The following is a 24,579-nucleotide window of genomic DNA, read 5'->3' as shown; positions in this document are numbered from 1 at the left end:
ATGCTCCTGTGCAGATTCAGCTCGATGATGTTGTTCCCTCCGTCGTGAGCTCCAGGTGGTGCTGCCCGGGTACCATCCAGAGGTGAGGAGGTTTTGGTGGCAGCTGGAGTGGTTCCTGCCCCTGTGAGCTTTGGGACCTTTTGGGACAGAAAGTATTGTTATTCGTTTGCCTGAGCCGGTATTTTCACCGTGCTTTATTTCCATTGCTCCTGTTAGATGTGTCGGTTTTCATTATGTCTTTAGATAAGGCTCGTGTGAAATGGGCTTCTGTTTTGTTTTCTCACCAGAGGAGTGATTCATATTCAAATGGAAATGGTGTATTGCTCCAAGCCAACCTTCTCCCCATGTGCTAATGGGAGGAGAGGGAGACGCAGGCGTGGACCGAGCAGGATTATTTTTCTCCTTCTGCATTTAGAAACTTTCCAAGTGGCTTTTTGGGAAAGCATGGGAACTTAACTGACTGGCATGGGAGAATCCCAGGCTTACACATTTTAAGAAAACGAGATGAGCCCAAATCTGATAATTCATCTGCTTGAGCTGACAGAGCCATATGCAATTGTCCAAAACAAGGAGAACTTAGAATTCCTTTGAAGTTGTTTTTGTCATCTTTGTTAACATGGTTCTGTATATTCCCTTTGCTCACAACACTGGTTTGTAAGAAAGTTGCTTGCACTGTGCCCTGAGGCAGCAGCTCCATGGGTGCTTTTCCATGGCACGGCAGAGGCCACCAGCTCATGATCCCCTTTTCTGCCTCACACTTTCTTTAAAGGAGCTGGTTGCTGCCTGAAGAAGAGAGCTGCACAGTCCAGCAAGCATTTCAGATCTTGTTAGGGGCTGGCTAGTGCAGCCCAAGGGTGGTGAAGGATTTTATCACGGGTACTGTAAAACAGAGAGAGCAGGCGCTGAAATTCCCGGCGTGGATTCACGTGCACTCAGAGCTGTGCTGCTCAGCCCCTTGCAGCTCAAAGTGAATGTCACTGCTTGTCCTGTAAACACCCAAACCGAGGTGATAGTGTGTTTCATGGAAATATATAAAATTAGTGTGAGTATTCCCCTTCTAGTTAAGGTGACTTTAACTAACGGAGCCCACTCGAGTTGATTTGCCATGCTTTAAACTACAGCTCGGCGTATTTCCTTCCTCGGGTCTTCCAAACCAAGCTTGGCCATGTGAAGCAGTCCTTGATCACGTGCTGTTTGCATTCACGGAGTCTCTGAAGCTGGTTGAATATCTCTAAGGTGCCTTGAGGCTTTTAGATAAACGTGATCCAGGGCGAGGTGATGATACTTGTCAAGTAGCACCTGAGGAGCCGCTAAGGCTTGGAGGATCCATCGACTTCAATGGGACATCCACGGCCACACCTTTGTGTTGCTTTGGCAGTCCCATTACACTGACGGGCTGAAAACATTGCGAGGATCAAAAACGAGCTGCCTAAAATTGGAATTTGCACAGAAGTGTTTCCAAGGAGTGGAAAAGAAAAGACATTGACAAGTTTTCATAGCTGATTGCAGGTTTGTTCGCCGCTGGAGAGCTGGTGACAGATGAGACCTGGGCTGGATGTCACCAAAATACTTTCTGGCTTCAGAGCGTTTGAACTGGAATCGCTCGCAATTAGCATGGGCTGGGCAGAAACTGGCACTGCAGCTGCTTGCACAGAAACTGTTCGCACAGTCCAGTGCCATGGGGAAAACCGCTGGGAATAAGGAGCTCAAGCGTGGCCTTGAGGTGGTGTCTGGGCAGTGGCTGCTCTTAGAGGAGCTGAAGTTTATTATCATGGCCATGTTTCTTTTTTTTTTTTTTTTTACACATTTTGGAGTCAGGCTGATGCAGAACGCAACCTGCCGTGGACTCAAAGGACCCGCCTGGGATCAATTGCCCAATCGGCATGATAAATTACATCTAACAGTTCGTTAAATAAAGGAATTAACGAGGACCAGAGGGCACCTGCCGTGGTCCCCAAAACCTGCGTTGCTGCTCAGAGGTTGGACAAGGTGGCTCCCGCCTGCCTTACGGAGCCTGGGAGCTTGTGAGTGGGTGGCGTGGGAACTGGGGACAATTGAGGATTCGTACAGGGATGCCGAGTTGCTCCCCGGGGCAGAAAAATAAATGTATGATTCTTGGCCCTAGAACGAAGAAAGCAAGAGGCTGCGGACTTGTTGCAACCCGCGCAGTCTGTGAATGTTTTCGTCTTGTCAGATGCTGCTGTCACATAAGTAATTTCATTGCCAAAGGGAAGGGAATGAACTAATGAAGTGGGAGAGAGGGCTACTTACTGAAGGGCTGCGTGTTGTGAAAATCAGTGCAGCGAGCGTACGGCTCTTTGTTTTCTGTCTCTTGCAGCGTTTGTTTCTCTCTGGTGATGGGAATGCGGGGAAGGGGCGGTGGAGCAGGAGGTGAGCCTGCCTTGGCCAGGACCAAACGCACGTTCAGAAGCAGCGTTATGCCTACAGGGCCTGAAATGAGCCCTTAAAATAGCATGCCCCACGTCTTGGTAATGTATTGAATATACCTTGATAAGAAACAGCCTGATTGAAGTATCGAGCGCGTCCGAGTGGGTCTGCTGTGACTCATCAGGAAATTGAAAGTCTTGAGACAATTCCTTCCCTCCCAGCCCCCCCACCTCTTTGGAAGAGACGGGAATTAGTCTTAGCCAGGAAGTAATTAATTGTTCTGTGATTGTCGTAAATAGGTACCAAACAACGAGCTTCTACCGAAGCATTTATATCCTAATCCCTGTCTTGTGAGCCCAGCTATCGAGAGTCTCCATCAGGCAGAGACAGTAAAAAGGAAAGTTCTCCGGCATGAGCAGCGCTTCCACCTACCTGCCTGGAAGTGCGACAGGCTGGAGGTGAGCGGGTAGGCTGCGTGCTGTAATAAGCCATTTACTGGGATAATGGCTGCAGGCTACAAATGCTGTTTCTGCTTAGTCTGTCTATTCAATGCAAACATTAGAGGGGGAGAAAAAAAAAAAAAAGAAAAAGGAAAGAAAAGAGAAAAAAGCGTCTACCTCAGTCAAGTCTAATAATATTCTTAATCCCCAGTGTACTTGGTGAATATTAACTCAGCCAACGTGCAACTCCCTGCAGAAGCAGATGCCATGTATGCACAGCCTTCCCCTGCCTGGGAAACTGAGGCACTGGGAAGGACTTGTAATTGTGGGAGGCTTCTGCTTTTGGACTGGGGCAAAATCCTGGCAGTAGACTCTGCCAGTGAGCAGGATGGAGCCATCCTTTAGTCCTTGGTGGGAATTCTGCCTTTCAGGGACTAATCCCATAAACTTTGGGTTCAGAAATCTCTTCGGGAGAGATTTGCAAGCTGGAGTCACAGAAGGCCTGGTGGCACATCTGGCAGAGATGGATTGTGAGTGCATGAATATGTGCAGGAATATCTCTAAATGAGCAGGTATAGCCCTTATGAATCTGCCTGGCTGGGGGATGTTGCTGGAAATCCAGATGTTGGGAAAAGAAGTAAGAAAATCCAGGCAATCAAATACCTGTTTGAAAAAAACAACGCCCAGAGAAAAGGAGCTTGATGGCTTTGTGTTTGTCTGCAGTGAAGTCATGGCAACAGAGCACTCATTTAGCAAAATTAACTGTTTCTCTATCTTAAAAAAAAAAAAAATCAAATGAAAGTGATGCAAGAGAACATCCTTTTATCTCAACCAAATGAATCCATTTGTGCCAAAGCAAAGGAGTCATCCTGGGGAGTTTGCTCCTGAGAGCGTGCACTTTATTAGAACAGAATGTAATAGTTGTCCCAGAGCCATAGCTGAGAGCCTGGTGCCCCAGGCAAGCACTTTCAGTAACAGGAAAACCAAAGTTAGGTTCCTGCACCCCTACGATGTCGAAACAGGCGCTTTGGAGTGTGATTTTAAGCTCCCGGTTGTTTGGGATTTCAGCTCACTTAAGCTCTGGATACAGCCTGCAGAAGGGCTGCAAGCTCTTTGAAGTTCCTTATGGGAAATGCTTAGTTTCAGAAGTACTTAGGTACCTCGGGATGAAATGCTGGTACTGCTTCACTCCAGGTGTAGCCATATACCTGGGAAAACCAGCTGCCTCCACGTCCTGTTGACTTGAAGGCTTCTTTGTGCCTGAGACTCCTTTTTGGCTCCTAGCCTTAGCGGTAGCTGCAGTAATTCTCACACCAGCCCCGGAAATAACACTTCTGTGCTACTTCTGTTTTGATTTTCACTGCCCATCTCCGTGCACACAGGGCTCTGTGAAGCAGCGCGTGATGGTGAACCGCACGGTGACTGTATTGGTAGGCACGAAAGCCAGATATCTGTCACCGAGAATCTCAGGTCGGGAATTCAGAAATTGGTCATCTTGGTAGTGAGCGAGGGCGAGCTCCAGGGAATACGGCACAGCCTCAGACACCTCGCCCGAGAGGCCTTGGAAGGAGAGTGTCTTAAATGGTGGTTTCCAACCTGATCGAGTTTTATTTTGTGGCTCTCTCCTGGAGATGGATTTCCATGGGAGCATCTGGCGGCGGAGGTGCAGAGCTTTTATCTGTGCCAGGGAGCCGAGCGTCACGGGGGAGACTTGGAAGGGTGATTCAACTCTGACGTGCTCCCTGTCAAAAGCCATTGGGGGAGGTTGGAAACCTGGTCATTCACTGACGTCAGTGCTGGTCAGGTGAATGTGAGTTGGTTTCCATTGCCTCTTGTGTCCAGATGAGATCCGTACCTCCCCCTTACAAGTTAAATTGCAGCTTGAAGAAAGAACGGTGAGAAATGAGTGTGGTTGGATGAGTTTTGCTCAGAGGAGGAAAGCCTGGGTTTTACAATCATTTTGTACCCAGGTAGATATCTCAGACGTAGTTGTGGAGGTCTTGCACGTAAAAAGCCAGTGTCTGAGGCTTTTTTTGGAAAGCATCTCTTCCAGGAGGGACCGCACGTGGACGGCGGTGCTGGATTGTGCTTGTCACGTCGGTGCAGAGGCTGGAGGGGGTGCATGAAAATGCCCAGCCTGACCTGAGGCTGGTGCAATGCTACCTGCAGCAGTGGCTGGAAGCTTCTTGCTGCTTGTTGCCCTTCTCTGAGGTGGGATGTGGCTCTCCTTGGAGCTGTTCACCGCGTTAGAGCAGCAGGGCCGGGCTGCAGCAGCCTCCTGCCAGAGCCATCCCCGTGGGCTGCCCGCGGGGAGGAGAGAAGCAGGCGAGGGTGGGAGCGCAAACACCAGGCAGTTGCACATCTCATTTTGTCAGAGGTTTTTAAGGAGTAATAGCTCGCATCCCAGGCTTTTTACGGGGAGGGATGAGATTCCCCAGGCAGGAACGCCAGCGAGTTAGGGAGCCCCAGCCCCGTGGGCTGCCCCAGCCCACGAGGGGCGAAGAAGCGCGGCGGAAAAGCCCGAGCGGCTGCTGCCAAACGCCTGGGAAGATGCAGCCCACGACGTCTGTTGTGTCTGAGATCTCTGTAAAGTCTCTCGCATCCTTCCTCAAGTTTAGTTCTCCAGTGGAGGCTGTCGCAGTAATGAGAATGTCTCCCATCTGCTCCTCACATGGCTTGGCACATTCAGCTAGCATATATATATTTTTATTATGGGGTTAGCCAGTGGTAACCATGACGATTAGACTTATCACGCAGCATTTTTTTCCCTCCTCGAGTCAGTTTGAAATGCTGACAATTAAATAGATACAGTACACTTTAGAGATCCATCAGTCTCTTTGTTGTCTTGACAACCGGAGTATATTTAGAAATGTAACAAGTACATGGAGTTCAATTGCACTTTTGCTAAAACATACTTTTGTAGCTTGAGAATTTAATCTGTTGTTTGTAGATCCAGGTGCTTAGCTGAGCTGTGCCTGACTTTCTCTGCGGGCTGTCTGGGAAGCTCCTGCGTGGCGGCGGGGAGCCGGGGGTGGTGGGAGGGGACCCTCGATGGAGGTGCCCGACACCACGGTGGGAGCACCAGGAGCATCCGTCCTCCTGGTGGGCACGGGTGCTCGCCTGCACGGGGTCCTCACGGCTCAGCTGCTGGGCTGCAGTGTGAGAGGCAGCCTGTCCGAGCATCCTGCTCATCCCCACAGTGAGCTGCTCTCGTGGTGCAGGAGCACGTCGGCACAGGAGCATCGTACCTCTGTGTTAATGGAGCACGGTGTCTTGCTTCCAGCACCTGAACTACCTGAGCTTCAATCACGGCTGCTGTCTCGAAGCAATAGCAGAGACTGAGAGTGTTTCTCCATATCCCTTGTTCTGTTTTGTCTTTGATTTGCTGGGGCTTTTCGGGCTTGTTTGATTTCAACAAAATGCTACTACTACTGATTTGTTGCTGTTGTTTTCATTTATTTTTGTCCTTTCCCATTTTACTGGCAAAACTGAGCTCAGCCTGCCCTTGTTTAGCTGGAGCAGCACGTTGGTTAGGTGCCTGGCACCATGGGTTTTTAAGGCTGCATCCAGATCTGAAACAGCGAAAGGGAACACGATGGAGTGCACTCGGGGGGCTGTGCACGACCCTGTCCCCACCACCCCTGCCCACACACTGATGCCCAGGCTGGTGCGTGCCCTGTGCTGGGTGCCTGGGGTGGCTGTGCTGCTGTCTGCCCTTTCTCCTCGCAGCCAGCAGAGAGCTGTGGTCAGGGCAGGCATATATGACCAAGGAGCATGGTGCAGGTGCCACAGCCATCCCCACAGGCATTGTGACATTCCAGCCCAGCTGGGACAGGACAGGAGGATCCCATCTGCCACCATCCTACCCCAGGATCCTACCTGCTCGCTCCTGGGTCAGTGCCACCTCCTCGCTCACGGCGCTGTCTTGCTGACTGAAAGGCTACTGGAGGGCTGCATTTCTTTTTCTTCGGGATGTGGCAATGTCCATAGCATCCACCTTTGGACAGAGAGCTGTAAAATGTGTTGGTAACGTGTTGGTAGCAGCAGTGCTGCTGGGGAGCCTGGCCATTGTGAGCTCAGTGCTGGGAGGCTTTGTGACAGGGGGTTCGGGAAGGCTCGAGGGAGAGGAGCCCAACCTGAGCCCAGCTGCTAGGGCCAGAGGCAGCCAAGGAAGCACATCTGCGTTTCCTGGGGTGAGCATCATCTTGTGTGTGTGCTGTAATTTAGTAAGGCTCAAGAGGAGGAGAAGACTGGGTTTCTCTGTTATGATTCTGTTTCTCTTATCCCTGTATTTCTTTTTAATTCAGTGTCTATAAAATAATGCAGATGATTTTTTGGTGTGTGCACAACTCACTTTTCATTTTTCTGCGTTTTATTTGCTTCCTCCATTTTACCAATTTCCCAATGAAAAGCAGAAAATGAAGTTGTATTTCTACTCCAGCTTTGTCTGTAAACTGTTAACGTGCCGTCTTCGAGTGGTTAATTGCTGCTGGGGTTTATTCTTAAAATCCAGCTACCAAACCCCAAAGATTCTAATGAGTCTTCAAGCACGCTTTAAACAAGGTGTCCAAATCAATCTGACAAAGATAATGGTCTTCTATTAGAAGATATTTAGCTGCAGGTTGGAGGAGCTTTAATGTTTATTGGTCTGTAGATCTGTAACCAGACAGAATCAGAGGAACTCCATTGATTTCGGAGGAGCTCTATCTGGTTATTACAACTGAGGTTTGGGCAGCGCTTTAGATGCAAATTGCAACCTCTCCGAAGGTAAGTGGGGTTTTGATTTAATTCCTGGAAGCCATAATGTCAGCAGAGAAGCGAAGAGCTGGGACCCACGTACCCCCACGCCTGTAACTTTGGGTTAGCTCTCTGTCCCTCGCTGTCAAGATTAGATTCCCTTGATTAGGACTAGTAATTAAAATGCAGCTTCTCTTAAGCATCTCCCGGAGGCAGGCAGGGAGAGTGGAAGTGCAGCCTGTGCAGGTTGTATGTGTGTGCTCTGCAGAAAACGCCAGCAGTTCTCCTCTTCTCTCGTCTCACTGCTCGTGGTTGGGCTGCTGACCTGCAGCTCGAGCTTCCCAGCTCTGGAAACACGAAGCTGGTAGCGCTGAATTCCCAGGCAGCAACGCAGAGGGGGCCCTCGTCTCCTTTCCCCTGACATGTTCATGTCCGTGCAGTGCCTGGGAGGCATGGACCACCGCTCCTCACCCCCTGCGTGTGTGGTGGAAGTGATTCACCATGCATTCACGGCCCGTCACACAAGGGGCATGAGTTTCAAACAGGCTGGAGGCATAGGTTAGCGTTAGCTATTTGAAGTCCTCGGTCTGAAAGCGACATCAAACAGGGAGCAGAAAATGTATCATGCACAGAATAATCCGTGGGATTTGTTTCCCCCTTTAAAAAATAACAATAATAATAAATTCCAAACTGTTGGCATATGCTGCCTCCTTTGTGGTCGGGACACCTGTCTGTCTCTTTGCTGTTACTCGATACGGGGCTTACAGCGCTCGAAAAAATGTTAACATGAATTATTTGTCATGGCAAATATGAAAGGAATATCCAGCATCAGAGCAGGCAGATCCTTGGGAAATTTCTCCGGGCTTCTTGTGCTTCGGTGAGGGCCTGAAGCAACCTCTGCAGTTCTCCTTTGTGCTCCCCTTTCTCCACCCAGGACAGGAGGGTGAAGCTGCTGCCCTGCCAGACCCGGTTCCCCTAGGCAAAGACACCAGTGCTGGGTTCTCCTCCCTTCTTTTAAGGATCTTTTAAGTCATTAGTTAATCTCAGCTGTGTTTGTTAAGAGATAATTAATTTCAGGCACGCAGGGGAAGGGGATGGGCAGAAGCTGGAGGTGATTGGGACTCTTCTGACCCTGGTGTTGGGGTGGGCAGGGGAAGGTATGTGGGATCTTGCACCGATCCGTGCTGGTATTTTGTGCCTGCTTATTTCTTCCCAGGTGCTGAGATGAAAGGAGATGGAAAACACAAGAGGAGGCTCAGATATCAATAAGCTGCCAGTATGAAAAGCTGCTGGTTAAAGGCAGCCTGTGGTTACTTCAAAAACCTGACTTTTAGTTTGTTTTTTTTTTGCTAGGCACCTTTGGAGGCATCCAAAAGAAGCCAGGGCTGGAGGTGGAGGTGGGACTGGGACCGTCCCACTCTGCCACTTGTTTTTTTTTCCCCCAGTGCTGCGTGGGGAACACATCCCATCTCAGCCTGGCTACTTCTGGGTGCTCACATGCCTACCTGGCGCCGCAGGGTGACTCAGTGCGGCCCTCGCGGAGAAGGAGGCTGGGGAAGAAGAGGCCCTTTAAGCACGAGAGGCAGGAGGGTGTCTGGTCGGGCTTTGAAAGAGGCTTTGTTACCTAGAGCCCTTACGTCAGTGCCTTTCACCAGCTCCGCGTTGATTTAAAACAACCAGCTCCTCTCTCCAATAAACCTCCATCGCTCTGATGCTCTCGCTCAGATTTAATCTGCCCTGCCGACGTGTGAAAAGCCCTTACATGGAGCAAAGCAGGGCCAGGCTGACACGGGAGCTGGATCAGAGAAAAAATAGTCATGAGCTGCTCCGCGAGGGAAGGTAGCGGGCCTACAGGCCCTTTTAGGGCTGTTTTCTCCATGAGGTGTCACGGCCAGCTTGATTTACTTTCTGCTGTCACTGTGAGCACAAAGGTTAATGCTGCCCTTTCCGTTTCCATCCGCAGAGGTGCCTCGGAAGAGCCTTGTCCCTACGTCTGTCCCGGGGCCTGAGGGGGCTGCCTGGCTTCCAGGTGAGGAGCGCATCAGCTCGTGGGGCTTTGGCCGACAGCCGAGTCTGGGCAGAGCCTGCAGACCCCAGGGCAGCTTTGCAAAGTGTCCTTTGGTCCTGCAGCAAATGAAGGTGTTTCTCCAGAGCCTGTGGTGCTGGAGGCCAGGGCACCCCAGGAGACTCAATGTGGTTTTTATTATTTCTGGGCCCAGGTCTGGACCCATGGCGACTGAATCGTGAGGGGGAGCCCTCAGGGGAGGTTGCTAAAAAGGAGTGGTGTCAGGGCAGTGGGTCTGTCCTCAGGCCTCCGTCAGCTGAAACATCCCAGGAGGTGAAGGAGGTGTTAGAGATGCTACAGGGTGATGGCAGCTGTGGGGAGAAAGCAGCGAGCAGCCCCGTGGAGAAGGGGATAATAAATGGATGGGGTTGGCTGGTAGCTTTGGCCTCATCATCCCTTTTAATTGTGCTGTATATACAGCACTGGCCTTCATGCTCTGGGTTGCTGTGGGGTTATTTTCGTATCAGAGGCTGCTGCTGGACCCAGGCCACTAGACCCAGCGACCCGGTTTTGACTAGAGGAGCTACTTCGTTTGTCTCAGTGCAGATCTGGCTTGAGATTGGTGAGATGTCTGTGTGGCATGCAGAATCTGGGAGAGCTTCTTTACCCTCCCGTGTCACTGAGTAGAAGTGCACTCATCCTGCCATTTCAGTAAGGCAATCCACATCCTTCCTTTCCTCCTTTTTACCCTCTTGTTTTTCTGTTGCTTTTCTTGCTGTCTGGTGAATTATGGCTGGCTAGAGATGAGGTTTCAGCGCCCTGTTTACTGCAAACAGTTGGGGGCATTAATAAATGTTGAAGGAGAAAGACAGACAAGGGATTAATAAGTAGAGGACAGGAGATTAATAGCAAGAGAGTAGAGTTTGGTTCAAGGCCTGGTCTTCCCATTTGCTGGGTTATCAAAGATTAATGGCAGCACTTCTCGTAGTCTCGCTCCTTCCGTGGCAGCTTTCCTGGCTAAGCCTAATAGACTGTCCCAAAGTGTTGCTGTAAATATGAAACCTAGGGAGAAGCCTACCCTTGTAGACTGTTGACTAAATGAGATGGTATTTTTTTGCTCTCTGTTGAAAGCTTAAGCAACAGCATCCAATATATTTGTGAATTGGGAAGTCAGATGTTCAGGTGCTCACAGCTCCTCTCAGGACAAAAGCATATCATAAAATGTGTCTTGCCAAGCAAGCCGTCTCTGACAAATTTATTATTTTTTACTGTGAGCCTTGTGCAAGAGATTGATTTCTCTTCTCTTGACTGTTTTTTCAGCTTTTTTTTTTTTTCTGGTGGGAAAACGGGGCTCTTGCCTTATTGTACCTGGTCTCTGATTAGGCCATTTGCGTGAGGTTAGATCTTGGTAAGGAAACCCAAACTTCGGGGAGAACATTTCTGGTTAAATTTGCTGAAGAACTGGAGAACATTAGACTGCAGCACTGAAAGTCCTCATGCTGGCAGGAGGGTGCATGCAGCTGGGGGTGTCCCGTGCAGAAAGTCAGCCTCAGACTCCAGTAACTCCACTGTTACTGGAACATTACTGGAGGAACACAGGGCTGGAATCAGGACTTCATGCAGCAGTAGCTGAATTTCTTTTCCAAGGAAGAAAGGCTTTGCACTGCTTCGGTGTCCCTGTAACAAAGCTCTTCCCATCTCCTCTGCTGTTACGTTCGGTGCCCTTGGCTTTTCAGAAGTTAATTGATTTGTCCATATTATGCTTCTCTCTTTAATTTTATTTGTGTAAAGAAGGACATGCACTAATCTTTCTCCAGAGAAACATTTCACACTGCTCCTCTTTGAACGCTGGCTCCGGGTCTGCCACATTTCTTAATGAGTCTCTGACTGAAAAGCCACGGTTCCCACATGGTCCAGCCTTGACACCCACAAGCTTGCACACCCACAAACTTACACACCCACACTCGTGCTCCCAGCTGAACCCAGCTGTCTGCCCGCTCTGTGCACGCACTCGCTGCTTTGGGATCTGCAGCAGCAGCTCCGTGCCTTCCTAGGAAGCCTTGCACATGGCAGGGGATTTCTGTGATAGATTTGGCATCAAATTAGCTGTCCCTGCACATCAGGAAGGCTGTAACCTCTTTGTGGCAGCATCCCCCAGGCGTGGTTGACGTGCTTCTCCAGGAGCCTGGATTCCTGTGGGCTGCATTACCCGACGGGCGCTGCTCCTTCCTGAGGACCCGAGCTAGCACTGGAGACGTAGACAAACACCCAACGCTGAATTACTGCCTGGAATGCCACCGGCTGCCAGATCTTTGATAGCTTGTTTTTAATGAAGATTCCTCCTGTAATTCCTAGAATATCTTGCAGTGCAAAAAATGAGCCGTGTGTGTATTTTGCTGTGGGCTGAATTTTTCCTGCTCTTCACAGTTCCCTCCGTGAGCAGGGAGGAAAGGGAGGGGGAAGCAGCTGACTGCTTTTTTGTTGTTGTTTTTCTATTTGACTTCTGTGAAATATGCAGCGATCAATCGCTCGCAACTAACAAAATGTTTTTGTTTCCCTTCGCAAAAGCATATGGGAACTGCAGGAAAAGCATATGGGCGTTTTTAGGAAAACATATTGGTGAATGGACAAATTATAGCGGTGCCAATATGCTTTGGATGTCTGGCTAGACCACTACTACTACCACACTTGCTGGCATGCAAACCCATCCACAAGATTTCCAGCATATGAGCGGTATGTAGCTGCTCCTAGGGAAAGAAACGCAGGCAGTGTTGGATCAGCCCCACGTGGAAATAGCATTGTGATCCATCTTCAGGGTGCGTGACTGCCTCACCGTGTCCCGGGCCGGGCTCGCTGCTCGTGTCTGTGGCAGCATATCCATTCTCTCACAGCAGACTGAGCCCAGAGCTCCACTTGCAGCTGGCTGTAAGTAATGGTAATGGGAACCATTTTTCTTCCTAAAGCCCTTGACTGCGGTCCTAATAACACCTGAGCATCTTGCAAACAGGCTAGGCAGCCTCGGGTTTTCTCCTGCTGCTTTGTCAGGCCTTTCTTTGCTAGCCGGGGCTTTATTTTTAATTTCTCTATCCTGTGCACAGCTTTTGAGGAAATGCAAACCATTTGCATTGCTGATGGGCCCAGTCCTGGTTGCTGTCGTGCTGCTGAGTCAGGGAAGGGCCCCATGAGCTGAGAGAGGCTCCGGGGGTGGGAGGAAAGGTATGAAATGGGCTGGTTTGGCAGGGCAGTGCTGGTGGCTCACAGCATCCCTGCGGCTCGGGTTGCTCTCCTGCAGTCCCATGCAAGAAAAAGTCCTCAGCAGCTCCCTCTGGGCAGCCCTTCCCTCTCACCTCTGCCTGCGATGGGCAAAACGTGGTTGGAGACTAAGGGATAAGCAAGATACCCGTGTGGGCACTCATTTGGACGTCACTTTGTTTATTTTGATTGCGATCCTGCACTCTCAGATATCCTGAGTGGCAATTCAGCACCTTTTAGCGTTCTTCCCCTTACGCCAGCTCCAAGACGCTGTGCTGCTGAGTAATTTTACCTTATTTAATGTAGCCACTTTCCTTATAGCTCTTCTGTTCCGTGAGACAATTCCCTGTTTTATTATGCAAACAGTACATTAAGATCCTTGTGGGCCAAAGTTCCCAGCAGTGCTCAGGATGACGGCGAAGAAGTAGGTTGTTTCAGAAATAACGATCCTCTCCTCTACAAGCCGTCTTGGAGTTCTGCTTTAACTGCTTTTGATATTATACGTGTTTTTTTTAAAAAAATCCAGTACTTCCTAAATGTTATAGAGCTCAAAAAATACACTGTATGCCTTGTCACAATATTTAATACAGAGTGCTATTTACAGTAATGAATCAAAATGTCAGTTTTTAAAATATGAACTGTCAGAGTGTTCCTACTTTGCAGAAAACTTTGATATGACAGTTTGTTAATCATATGACTATTACATCAAATGTGTCTCGGAGTACTTTTGCTCAACAAAGTCTTTTTTTATTCCTTCCCCTCCCTTTAGGCTGGTAATTCTGGTAGCGGTGTTTGACTGAATGCACTTTGATTAGAGGTCTGAAAAGCCCGGAGCTGAACAATTTTGCATTTTGCAGCCGGGAGGTATCAGTGCCTGTCCTGATGCTGATCGTGGTCACCTAGCCTTACAGGTGGCAGAGGCTGGTTGGGATCACCTTCACCGTATTCCCCCAGTCTTTGCCCCGAGCCTGCTGTGGCTGGGATGCTCTGATGTTGATATGCATGGCTGTAATGTGCATGGGGAGGGTGATAGTGGAGAATGAAATAAAATGCTGTGGGTGAGCAGAGCGAGCCTTGCTTTGGGTTTCACAGTGCCTTTCCCAACACCAGCCTGGGGATCTCTGCCCAACGTATATGTATTTATTACATATATATAGCTTCAGCATGAAGGGCCAAGCAAAATCCTGCTCGGCCTCATGGGTTTTGTGCCCTGCAGTGGTGGCTGTGTGGGGCAGGCTGGTGCTGCTGCTGCAGGAGGAGGAGGCAGGGGCCGGGGATCCCAAGTTCCTCTCCCCAGGGCTTTGGTAACTCTGACCCGTGAGCCAGGTCAGCGTGTGTGTGCCGTGAACTCTGCTCTGTAAATGCAGACCGGGGCGCTCAGTGCTCTCTTGTGTTCCTTTGTTTGCTTATCTACAAAATGGGAGTAATTAATTGGTACTAGTTAACCCCAGGGAGTCTCCTTAGAGCTGGATTACACAAACTGCTGCGCTTCTCCATGAAGATGAGGGGGAGCTGATGTAGATAACAGTGCTTTAGAGGACAGCCTCTGGAAGGAGAGGCTTACAGGGTGCTGATATGAGGACTGGAGCCTGGGCAGGCATCTTGGATGTAGCAGAGCCCCGTACCTCTGCCCATGTCTTTGGGTCGCCTTGTCCAGGGCATCAGGTGGATTCCCGTCACTTGTTCATTGTGTGGCTGCTACAAGCACAGCATTTCTCATCTGGAGTTGGCTTGGCACGGCTATGGGAATAGGAGGAGCCTTAAAAAGGCAAAAATGATGGATCAGCAGTTCAGAAAAGGCTCTCACACAAACAGGGATGGTGACAAAGTGCCCATGAAACGGGGCTGCTGCGATCCACCCCGCCGGGGAGCAGCAGGGCTGCCACCTCTGAGGGTAGCGGCCCTGGTAGCCACCGGCAGGACGAATGTGAAGGTGTCACTTCCAAAACCACACCTCTGTCAGCTTCACCGGGCAAGCTGTGCTGCTCGCTGCCTTCCCTCATCCCGCTGAGGAAAATCGATTATTATTCAATTTTCGTTTCAGACAAACCACGTTCTTAGCGTGATGATTTTTCTTTTATTATCGTTACAGCAATGGATGGAGAAGGAACTCTAACAGATGTATGATTAGCAGGGCATGAAATTAAAAATGTTTGTGTACAACGAAAAGGTTGTTTACTACCAAATTCCTCATCTGAAAATTAAGCGATATTAAGATTGGCCATGAGATTGTGTGGCGGGCACGCAGCCCTGTTTGCTTCCCCTCTCCCAGCAGCATCAGCAGAAAAGTAACAATCTTTTAGAAGTTAGCTTTATTTAAAGAAAAAATAATAATGCAACTGAAAGGTCAGTACCGGCCTTCGGAGGCAAATTATCCAAAGAGCTTGTTCTGCTCTAGGACCAGCGGTGTCAATTCAAGAAAATACTTTGACTGATGCTGAAGCCCAATTGATGAGGGCAAATCGAGCATTTTCTATCAAAACACTTCTGGCTGGACAATAAGGTTTTGATTAAATCATTCAGAGTGTGGGTGTGTACATGTACAGAACGTATTTGTTGTCAAAATGCTAAAAAATACATGGTTGGAGCCCCTGCTGCAGCATGCCCGGAGAGGTGCACGTTGGTGCTCAGTCCCTGGTCCTCTCCCCGTCTTGTGGGACCATCTTTTGCCAAATTTCAGCTCATCAGGTCATGAAGCCTGGGACTCCCCGAGGCACCTGGGTGCTGGAGCAGAGCAGAGCATGGTGCTGCCTCCTGGGGTGCGTAGGGTGGTTTTTTAGTTTGGTTGGTTTAAAAAAAAAACAGGTTGTTTTTTTAGTTTATTTTTTATTTTTTCATGGTAATGAATTTTTTTGTTTGAGAAAATGCTCCTCCTTCCTATGAGCTCTACCTGAGATTCATGGTTCTCAGTTCAAGCTGCTCTTCCATGACTGTCTTTACAAATGTGCTCATGAATTTTAAAAGTGCTGAGTTAAGAAATGACTGTCACAAACACATTGCTCATCTGTGTCATGCCGTGGAGGTTAGCCTGGGCCTACCTAGGATTGAACATTTCTTGAATACTTTGAGTTTCACACCTACCTCCATCCATCCTTTATGACTTCTAAAGACTTCGCGGCCAAGTTCAAGGCTGATGCAAGTGGAAGTCTTTAGGACTGCTCATGTGCAAAGTTTCACCTGGGTAAGTGTTTGCAGGACCCGGACCTGAGGCAGCAGCGTGATGAATTCGGCATGCCGAGCCCGGACGGCACTGAGCAGAAAATAGGAAGAGGGCGAAGAGATTGTTCCTGTGCTCTGGGAACAATTGAGACAGAAAATTGCTTCCAGGATTTTTTCACTTTTCCGCAGAGGGTAATCAGCCTGTGTAATTCTCTGCCACAGGAAATACTGCCTGAATCTGTTACCCAAAGACAAAAAGCAAAGTTAGATAGCAACTTGAGGAGCAGAGGTACTGCAGGGCAGGGACTGTTCTTACCCTGCTTTTCTAGGTGTAAAGGCTGCTCTGCATGGCACAGGAGGCCATAGTGATACAACTGATGGGGCAGGTAATTGTGCATGAGCTTATGTACTCGGCGTGTTCCTGGTACACAGTTCGACCGATCTCCAGTATTTGGTGCTCTAAATAGGAAGGTAAGCTCGTATGCTGAGACTGTGAATGGAGATTTGCTAAGCATCGTGCTCAGGGGGTAAGCCTGAGTCTGCAGGGAAGCTCAGAGCGGTCCCAGGAGGATGTTGGCTGCCAGGTAGCTCCAGTCCTGTTCCTGGTGCAGTTTATATCTTTGCTCCATACACTTAAGAAGATCCTCATATCTGCACCTTTATTTGTTCATCTGGAGGATGGGGCTTCACTTGGGCTGCTTGCAGGCTGTCTGTTAATGGAGCAAGGCCTTTCAGCCACGTGTCTCGTTGCAGCTTTCAGGCGATACAATTTTTATTTTTTAACTTGAGCAAGAATAGTTGTGGCCAGATCACCGCACGTACATTACGCCTGCTGGCCACCAAATTTGATTCCCAAATTTCCCTTAGCAGGTCATATTGGACAAAAGGATCTTGGGCTGCTAGAAGAGAAAAGAATAAGACAGAACCCAGTTGGTGTGGGGTTATCGGCTCTGGATGTGATTGTTCCTGTCTGTTCATCTGGGTAATGTTTGCTTTTGTGTAGTATTTGTCTGCATCTGTGCTTCTGTGCACATGGGGAAAAGGAGGACAAATATCACTGGGGTAGATTAACATTAAAAAATAGTTAACTGATCAAAGCCATAAAGCTTGTCCAAGTGAATTCTTCAGAGAAATAGCTTTGAATTTTCCAAGCAGCCGCAGGCCATAAAAGCGAAGCACTATCACTCAGAGATGCAAAAAAAATCCCCTTCTGTTGGAGTGTTGGACCTATTTGTTCCCTTTTAGGAGGGCGTTCAAAATGTTTTCTTAATTTTCTTCAGAACATCTCACTGCTATCCATCATGAGCCTTCGCCAGCTGGGATAGCTCCGCTCCCCATTAGCTTTAACCCCGCACTGAGAACGTGTGTATCCATCCTTTGCTTTTCAGATGCTTTTCTAAAAGTACATGTGGCAGGATGGCACTTGCAGAGCTCTCTTCATCCCGTAGCTCCAAGTGTCGTAAGGAAAGGGCTAAAACTTCTCCCCAGCGTGTAGGAAAGGAGGTGGTGACGAGGAAGGGAGGACGCAGGAGGTGGCTGGGTTGCACCTCGGAGGATGCCACGCTCTGCCTCGGTGCAGCATCGGTCCTGTCCCAGCCAGAGCACCAGCCCCGGGGCTGGGGAGCAGGTGGGGCAAAACTGGGGGAATTTGGTTTGGCTTGAATGGAGTAAGACGAGCGCATTGTTTCGTTCCTCAGAGAAAGTTATTGAGGGCTCATAATGAAGGTTAGGAAACCAGCCCCTGGGAATTGGACACATAAATTTGCTTTATGCTTATGAAAGTCTCTCTTTCACAGCGGTTCACTTTGTTGTTTTTTTTTTCTTAAGATGCACAAAAGTGAAATGCTGCTGTATGATCCATAGGCGGAATATTTGGATCATTAACAGGAAGGAAAATTGCACCTCACGAGGTGCTTTGTAGTTGAAGTGCCTGTCCTCCTGCAAGGACTCAGCTGTCCTTCTCAGCACCGGTCTTCTCTTGTAGGGAAATTTTACTGCCTAATATCTTCTGGCCTTTTAATGTGCTTTATTGTAAGCCCGTCACACAAAAAATAAAGGAACGTATACTTTTTGCTCTTGTAAATGTTGAGAGTTAGGGCCCAGAGGGAGGGCTGTTAGTGGCTGTGTCCCGGGTGCCTTTCAGGCAGAGAACTGCCCTTTTGCTTCTCTTCTGAAACCTGGAGTCTCCTTCTCCAGATAACCCAAATTTTAATATGACCGTGTTTACAGCTTTTTCTTTTTCTTCTTTTTTCCCCCCCCGAGGCAAGTTTATACACGTCCTAAGTAGCTTCTTGTAGCAACTGAGGTCATCGTCGTAACAGGTGGGCAATGCACGGAGGGCAGAGCTGTGACTGAGGGGCAGGACTGCAGCTTTTGGAAAGGAATTAGATCCTTGCACAGGTGGGAGCATGACATTTGTGTGTGCCATGTATACACATCCTGTGCTTGGTTTCTGTGGTGAAGCAGAGATCATTTACCCCCAGAGCAGGGCCATTTGCTGGGATGAAGTCATCAGCATTCGGTTATTAAAGCAGTACAGAGGCACATCCACGTACAGGACAGCACAGAGGAGTTGTGGATTTCATCCCTCTCCCCTCTAATCATACTTCTCATATAGGCTGCGTCCTGCCTTCAGATGGAAGCAGTCCTCAGCTATCGATAATACGGGCTGAAATTGAATCTGAAGCCTAGGGCCTTTCTGCACAGGGGGAGTATTGTGAAACAAAGCCAGGGTGTGAATTTAAAGTGCAATAGCTATTCCGAGCGCACTTCTCATGTGGGCAGCCTTATTCTGCTCTGAGAGGGCCTTTGTGCAGTTCTGCTTCATCCATTGCCAAAGGCACTTTCAGAGCAGAGAGAAGAATGCCCACACAGGGAGCGAATAGCTTTTCCAGGCTATTTCCCCATGCTGAGGAGTCCCAGGAGATGCGCCTGGTTTCATGTCCCCATGAACGTTGCGGGAGCTTGCCCTTCAGCTCTCTCTTCCACCGGAGCTTTCACGTGGGGGGACATCCTTTGAGGTGGGCAGTGGTGGAGCTGTGTCTTCTGGACCCTTCTAGGTTCGTTGTGCATCACTCGATTTCCTCAAGTTATGGGACTTGGAGATCTATGGGGTCTTCTCGAGATGTTGCTGGTGTTGGGGTTTGGTGTTGTCCATCAGTACCATGGTGTCCTGCGGTGTCCTGGCTGCTGGAGAGGGCTCAAGTGTGATCATGTCCGTGCTCACGTGTTGTGCCTTGTCGTCCAGAATCATCAAGCAAACCTGTGCATGGGGTGCGATCATTATCTGAATATTGCTGAACAGGAAAAAAAAAAAAAAAAAAAGCCCATCTGTTTTACAAAGAGGCAGTGTAAGGAGCAGGCTCTGTGACTAAACAAATTCACATCTGTTTAGCAGAACCATCAAATGGCGAGCAGAGGGGCCTAATGCGAATCACATGTTAAAACCACAAGTATGAGTGAGATGAGCTGCAAAAGAGAGAGCCTGGAAGTGTTGATCCATGTGAGCAACTGTTGGTTTCTCTCCTTTCCCACTTTCCTGAGCAAACGATGTAGCATCGGGGAGAAAAAAAAAAAAAGTGATGTGCACATGTGTATGCATGTCTGTGTGCATGCATGTGTGTTCCCTGCAGGATTAAATAACCTTCTTCTATCATCTAGAGCCTTTGGGTCATCGCTTCAACTGGAAATCAGGAGGGTGATAGAATTTAGAGTGGACTGCAGAGGAGAAGGCCCAGCTGGCTGTGCTTGTGTGCAGAGAGCAGGTGAAGCTGGTCCCTGGTGGCTGCTTGCTTTAAGGAGGGACGTGCCTTGGACGTGATTCCTCAGGGGGATGTCTCCAGCAGGGCCACCTCCAGGAACCTGATGGCAGCAGCCTAGAAGCTTCAGAGCACTGGTTATGCCTTCGTATGCTCAAGCTAGCTTCAAAACACAGATCGTGTACCAGTCCTAACAGACTGCATCTTTCCACAGATCAATTTACTTTGTTGCTTAGGTTTTCCCCTTAGTGTTTTAAGTCCTGTAGAAACAAAGGGCAACTCAAGTTTCCTTACTGGTTGCCTTTGCAGTTTTATTTATTTATTTGTTTTTTAATTTTTTTCAGTGCCAAGAACATATCAATACAATTTCAAAACATGGTGTTTTTATAACTTGAGGCAGCAGTTTCTAACTCAAAAACAAGAAAGCTTTGGGGATGTGCGCACAGCTCAGGTACCTCAGTTACATTATTTGGCTGGTCCCCATAGCACCTTAAAGAGTCCATCAAGAAGGGAAGGAGTCTTCCCTCCCGTGAGATGTCATGAAAAGAAACCTGAAATAATTTTAATCTCAGAGGTGGTTTCTTGTTGCTGTCTTCCTTTTTGTCCTGGATATTTTGCAGTGAGAGAGACCGGACTCGTAGGCACGACGAGTGGTGATGGATAAGCCATTAGCCCTGATTTGCAGATTCTGGTCTCCTGCAGCTCCGTGTGCTTTCTTTAGCTGACAGAGCCTCGCTCATACGGCTCACCTGGGATGCGAGCTCTGCAGGAGTCTGCGGGAGGTAATGAAGCACTTAGAGGGGCTGGTGGGGTTGGAGGTCCTTGGGGAATGATTAAGGTGTTGGCAACCGCGTTACTTTGAAAGAGAAATACGTGCTTTACACAGCGAAGGCGTGCTGAAATGCCTCCGACCACTTACTGGTGGGGAACCTGCCTTGCCTTAGACCTGCGAGCTGGCAGGAGCAACTGCTGGAGGACATTGGATTAGCTGAGCTGTGTGCACTGCCCAGCCACGTGGCCCAGCTGCCCCAGCAGCATCCAAAAACAGAACCCAAGCGGCCACCAGCCTTGGCTGAAACGCAGCAGCGTAAAGCCAGCTCCAGGTTTATTAGAAGTTTGGTTCCTCCTTTCCTCCAAAAATTCCCCGTGCTCACGATCCACCTCATCCATGTCACACCTGGGGAACCACCCTCGGCTGGAAGCTCTTTGGCACAAGGCTTGGAACCGATTGCTGGGGGAGGGAACAAACGGCTGAAGTGGTTCATCAAAATGACAAGGTGTGATAGTGGTGGAGCAACTGGAATGACTTTTTTTTGATATGATGCACTTTTTTAGCAAAATTGTGAGGCCAACCTGGGTGCCTGGCTGAGTTAGCTTCGTTGCTGGCCCCGTGGTTTGCTCAGCAGGGGAGCAAACTGCTGGTTTGCTCCCAGAGCTCGGGGCACAGCAGTTGTTGAGTGAGCAGACACTGACCTGACATGGAAGAGCAATAGCTTACTAGGATGGTCCTCAGTAGTTTGATGAGTTTGAAAGCAGAATTGAAAATTAAATCCCGACCACTTGTCTTCAGTCCCCAGTTTCTATTCAGAGCAGAACTAATGCCCTGGAGCTACTACAAGGGAGCTTTATCTTGGTGTGCTTGGGAGTGTCAGCACACTTGCCTCAGTTCTTAATGTTCCTCTTTGCCCATTTTCCCCAGTTCCAGAACATCCCTCTTTGAGCAGCCGTCTGCTCAAACAGCTGCATGTTGTGCTTTCTGCAGATAGCCCGGGGTAGCTAACATCACTTCATAACTTCTTCTAGCCATGTGTCCGTGGACAGTCTGGGGCTCCCTTGGCTTAGGCATGATCTCAAAATACACCTTCTATTCTGCTGTGTGCTGCCTCTGATGAAAGAACCTGGAGGATACAGTGGATGCCAAATCAAATGCGAGTCTACTGTACGCTGTGACAGCAAATAAAGCGAAGTGTGTGCTGGGTTGCTTCAGGAGAACCCGAGAGGGATCTGGAGGCATTATTGCTCCCCTTTGCTCTGTGCTGGTGAGGCTGCTGTCCTGTCATGAGTCCTGCAGTTGCAGTGAGGTGTTGCAGAGCTGGAGAGAGCCCAGAGGACGGCTGTGGGAGACTCAAGGTCCTAGCACACATGGTCTGCAAGAAGGCTGAGGGAGCTGGGTTTGCTTAGCCTGGTGGAGAGGAGGCAACAGTGACCCAATGGCAGCCTGCAGCCACTCTCTGGGGTGTTACAACAATGTCAGAGCCAAACGTTGCTGTCCCAATGGCAAAATAAAATGCCCTGCATATACAGAGTGGATTGGGAGATTCAGCTCGAGAGCTGGGAAAATAGTGCACACCTGAACAATTTACCAGCCTCGGTTCTCCGTTTTGGAGGTTTTCAATGACAAAGGCACAGCAAGCCTTATCTAGTGTTAGGTCAAGCCTTATCTAAAAGCAGGACTCGATAACCAGCAGAGATCCTCTTTCTTTCCTGAGAGTACCGTGGGCTTTCAGTTTCTTAAAGAAGAAAGCACTTTAATCTCTAATTTTGCTTTGTGTTGCAAAAGAGAGGTAGGAATACATTAGGGTGCTGGTCTCTTGAGAATGTCAAATCACCTGTTGTGAACTTAGAGAAATGTAGTCTTTTTCTGACTGTTTGCACAAAGGGGTGTGTGTTCTTTTCCTGCAGTTTCCAGGCACTCAGATATCTTGCTTCCATTAGCAATCTCTCTGCAGCATCAGTTCCCAGCCATCTGGTAGCAATCACTCTTCTGTGTATTAGGATATAGGATTTTCCACAGGAAAAAGGCTATTTCCCCTGATTATTTGCAAGGTGCCATGGGCTGAGCTGCCAACAGTGAGGCACAGGTTGGTGCAGTGCTCAGGAAGGAGAAGAAAGCATCCAAGGGTTTGTTATACACCAGGCTGTGACTTCCAGGACGGCTTGGGGTCTGCCATAAGGAGTAGCGTACCTACACCCCCACCAGCCTTGCTGGGTTAGCACCTCAAGCTCTGCTCTGTTTCTGTGTTCACTATCAGTTTCCCCCTCTCTGCTGGGCTCAGGTCCCTGCTGTTCTCCCCAGGCTGAGCCGTACACACGGCTCTCTGCAGAGCTAATACAATTAGCTCCGTGTCAATACGCTGCCACGGTCCTGTTGGGTCCCACCGGGGTCTTGTTGATATCTTGCTGCTGAGCTGAACGCCAGTTCCGTATGGTTCCTTCTTGTTTACAGGCACTATCAGCATCCAAACTGCCTGGGTTTGCTCTAAAAGCTTTAACCTTGCCATCTTTTGTGTTGTTCTGGTTTCTTTGCTCTTCTGTGGGACCTTCTTGGTAGACCTGATTCCAGTACGTGTGCACCGGCTGGATACGCTCTATTGTGTTTGGCAGCTCCTTGCTGAAGTAGGAACCCAATTATGGAGCTATACTGTAGGCACGACAACAAGTAGAGCCACAGCAAGAATAAAGGCAACTTTTTTGGCAAAAGGATCTTGAAAATAAATTGTGTGCATAAGGGAGCTCATAGTCCGAGACTCCCCACAGTAACATCTCTGCGTCATTCCGCCTGATCTTTTGCTATCCTTATCAGTGTATTTCCTTCCTTGTTTTCTACATAAAATTCTCAAACATCCATCTCAAACTTTCCTTTGACAGTGCAGCATCCCCCTCGCAAACTTGTAGGTCAAGTTACCAGGAAGAAACGCTTAAGAACTGGAAGAAATTTGCCTGGCTCAGAGCTACCTCCTGGCTCAGCTCTCAAGGTTCAACCACAAACTTTGCTGTGTTTGAGTAAGCATTTTGGGCAGGCCACCAGGTCTACCTCCTCCGTTGCAATTGCCCTGGGGTTTGTTGTGACCACAAGTAGCTAAGGCCTCGGATTAACGTTTTATCCAATATGATCGTGTTTGGAGTTGCTGAGGATTGTCTCATACCACAGGAGTCAGAAATCAGCCTGCTCTCTGGCGAAATTGTAATGCGGTCATTAGAGTTGTATTAGATTAGATAGATCTATCTATCTCCAGGGAGCCAGTACTATCTCTTTGTTTCAATGCACATGGGCCAGTCAAGTTCAATTTATTAGTTTTTTAAAGCCTAGTTTGTCATCCAACACCAGGATGTGACATGGCTGTAAAAGGAAGATCTTGCTCATCAGTTTTTATGGGTGTGTTTTGCAGCAGCAGTCAAATTCAAATAGCCTGCATCTAATCCCAAAACTACTAATGCAATTATATTGGGGAAAAAAAAAAAAAGGGAGTTTTATGTTTAGTTTGCCCTTCTACCTTTCCCACATTTGAGGCTGATATGAGAGAAACAAACCAAGAAGGAAGCTTAGAGAGGGGTAAGGTTTTGGTTGATGCTGTCGTCCCAGCAGCAGGATTTTGGTGTAAGATGAAAGTGGTGTTGGGTTGGTGTCTGGTGCCTTTAACCTGCAGGAAACATTGGTAGCAGAGATCTCTAACAGATCTCCACCATCTCTGCTATGGACTCGCCATCTTCCTGTTACGCCTGACTGATACTGTAGAAGTTAGAAAAAGAAGTTATTTTCCAAGTATTTGTTATTTCGTTAGAAGAATGGGCTCAGTCCGTATTTGAGAACTATATTGCTGTAAACCCTTTTGAGGGCAGATAAAGCCGTAGCTGGAAGTCTCAGGTCTTAAAGTGTTGATAATTGATTTTGGAAGGGATCTCTGGAGGTCATCTGAGCAAACCCCTTGCTCAAAGCAGGACGAACACTGAATTTAAGTCTGGTCTTCCGAAGGATCCCATAAAAATTTGATTGAAGCTGTTAAAGCCAGAGCAAGATGATGCTAGATTATATGAATCGAGGAATAATTCAGCACAGGCA

At 48.7% G+C, this 24,579-nt stretch overlaps 1 protein-coding gene across 1 annotated transcript in view; it reads left to right on the top strand.

Annotated features, from left to right (window-relative positions):
- The first annotated feature begins 12,465 nt into the window (after positions 1-12,465).
- LPP (LIM domain containing preferred translocation partner in lipoma) overlaps positions 12,466-24,579 on the top strand; it is a 222,415-nt gene continuing 210,301 nt past the window's right edge. Inside the window, exon 1 of the mRNA XM_032193775.1 lies at positions 12,466-12,495. The gene's annotated coding sequence lies outside the window, so the exon portion shown is untranslated. The remainder of the gene's footprint in view (positions 12,496-24,579) is intronic.

Source organism: Aythya fuligula, chromosome 9, assembly GCF_009819795.1.
Source record: "Aythya fuligula isolate bAytFul2 chromosome 9, bAytFul2.pri, whole genome shotgun sequence".
Classification (NCBI taxonomy): Eukaryota; Metazoa; Chordata; class Aves; order Anseriformes; family Anatidae; genus Aythya; species Aythya fuligula.
The sequence above is the reverse complement of the archived record's forward strand: the minus strand, read 5'-3'. Positions and strand labels throughout refer to the sequence as shown.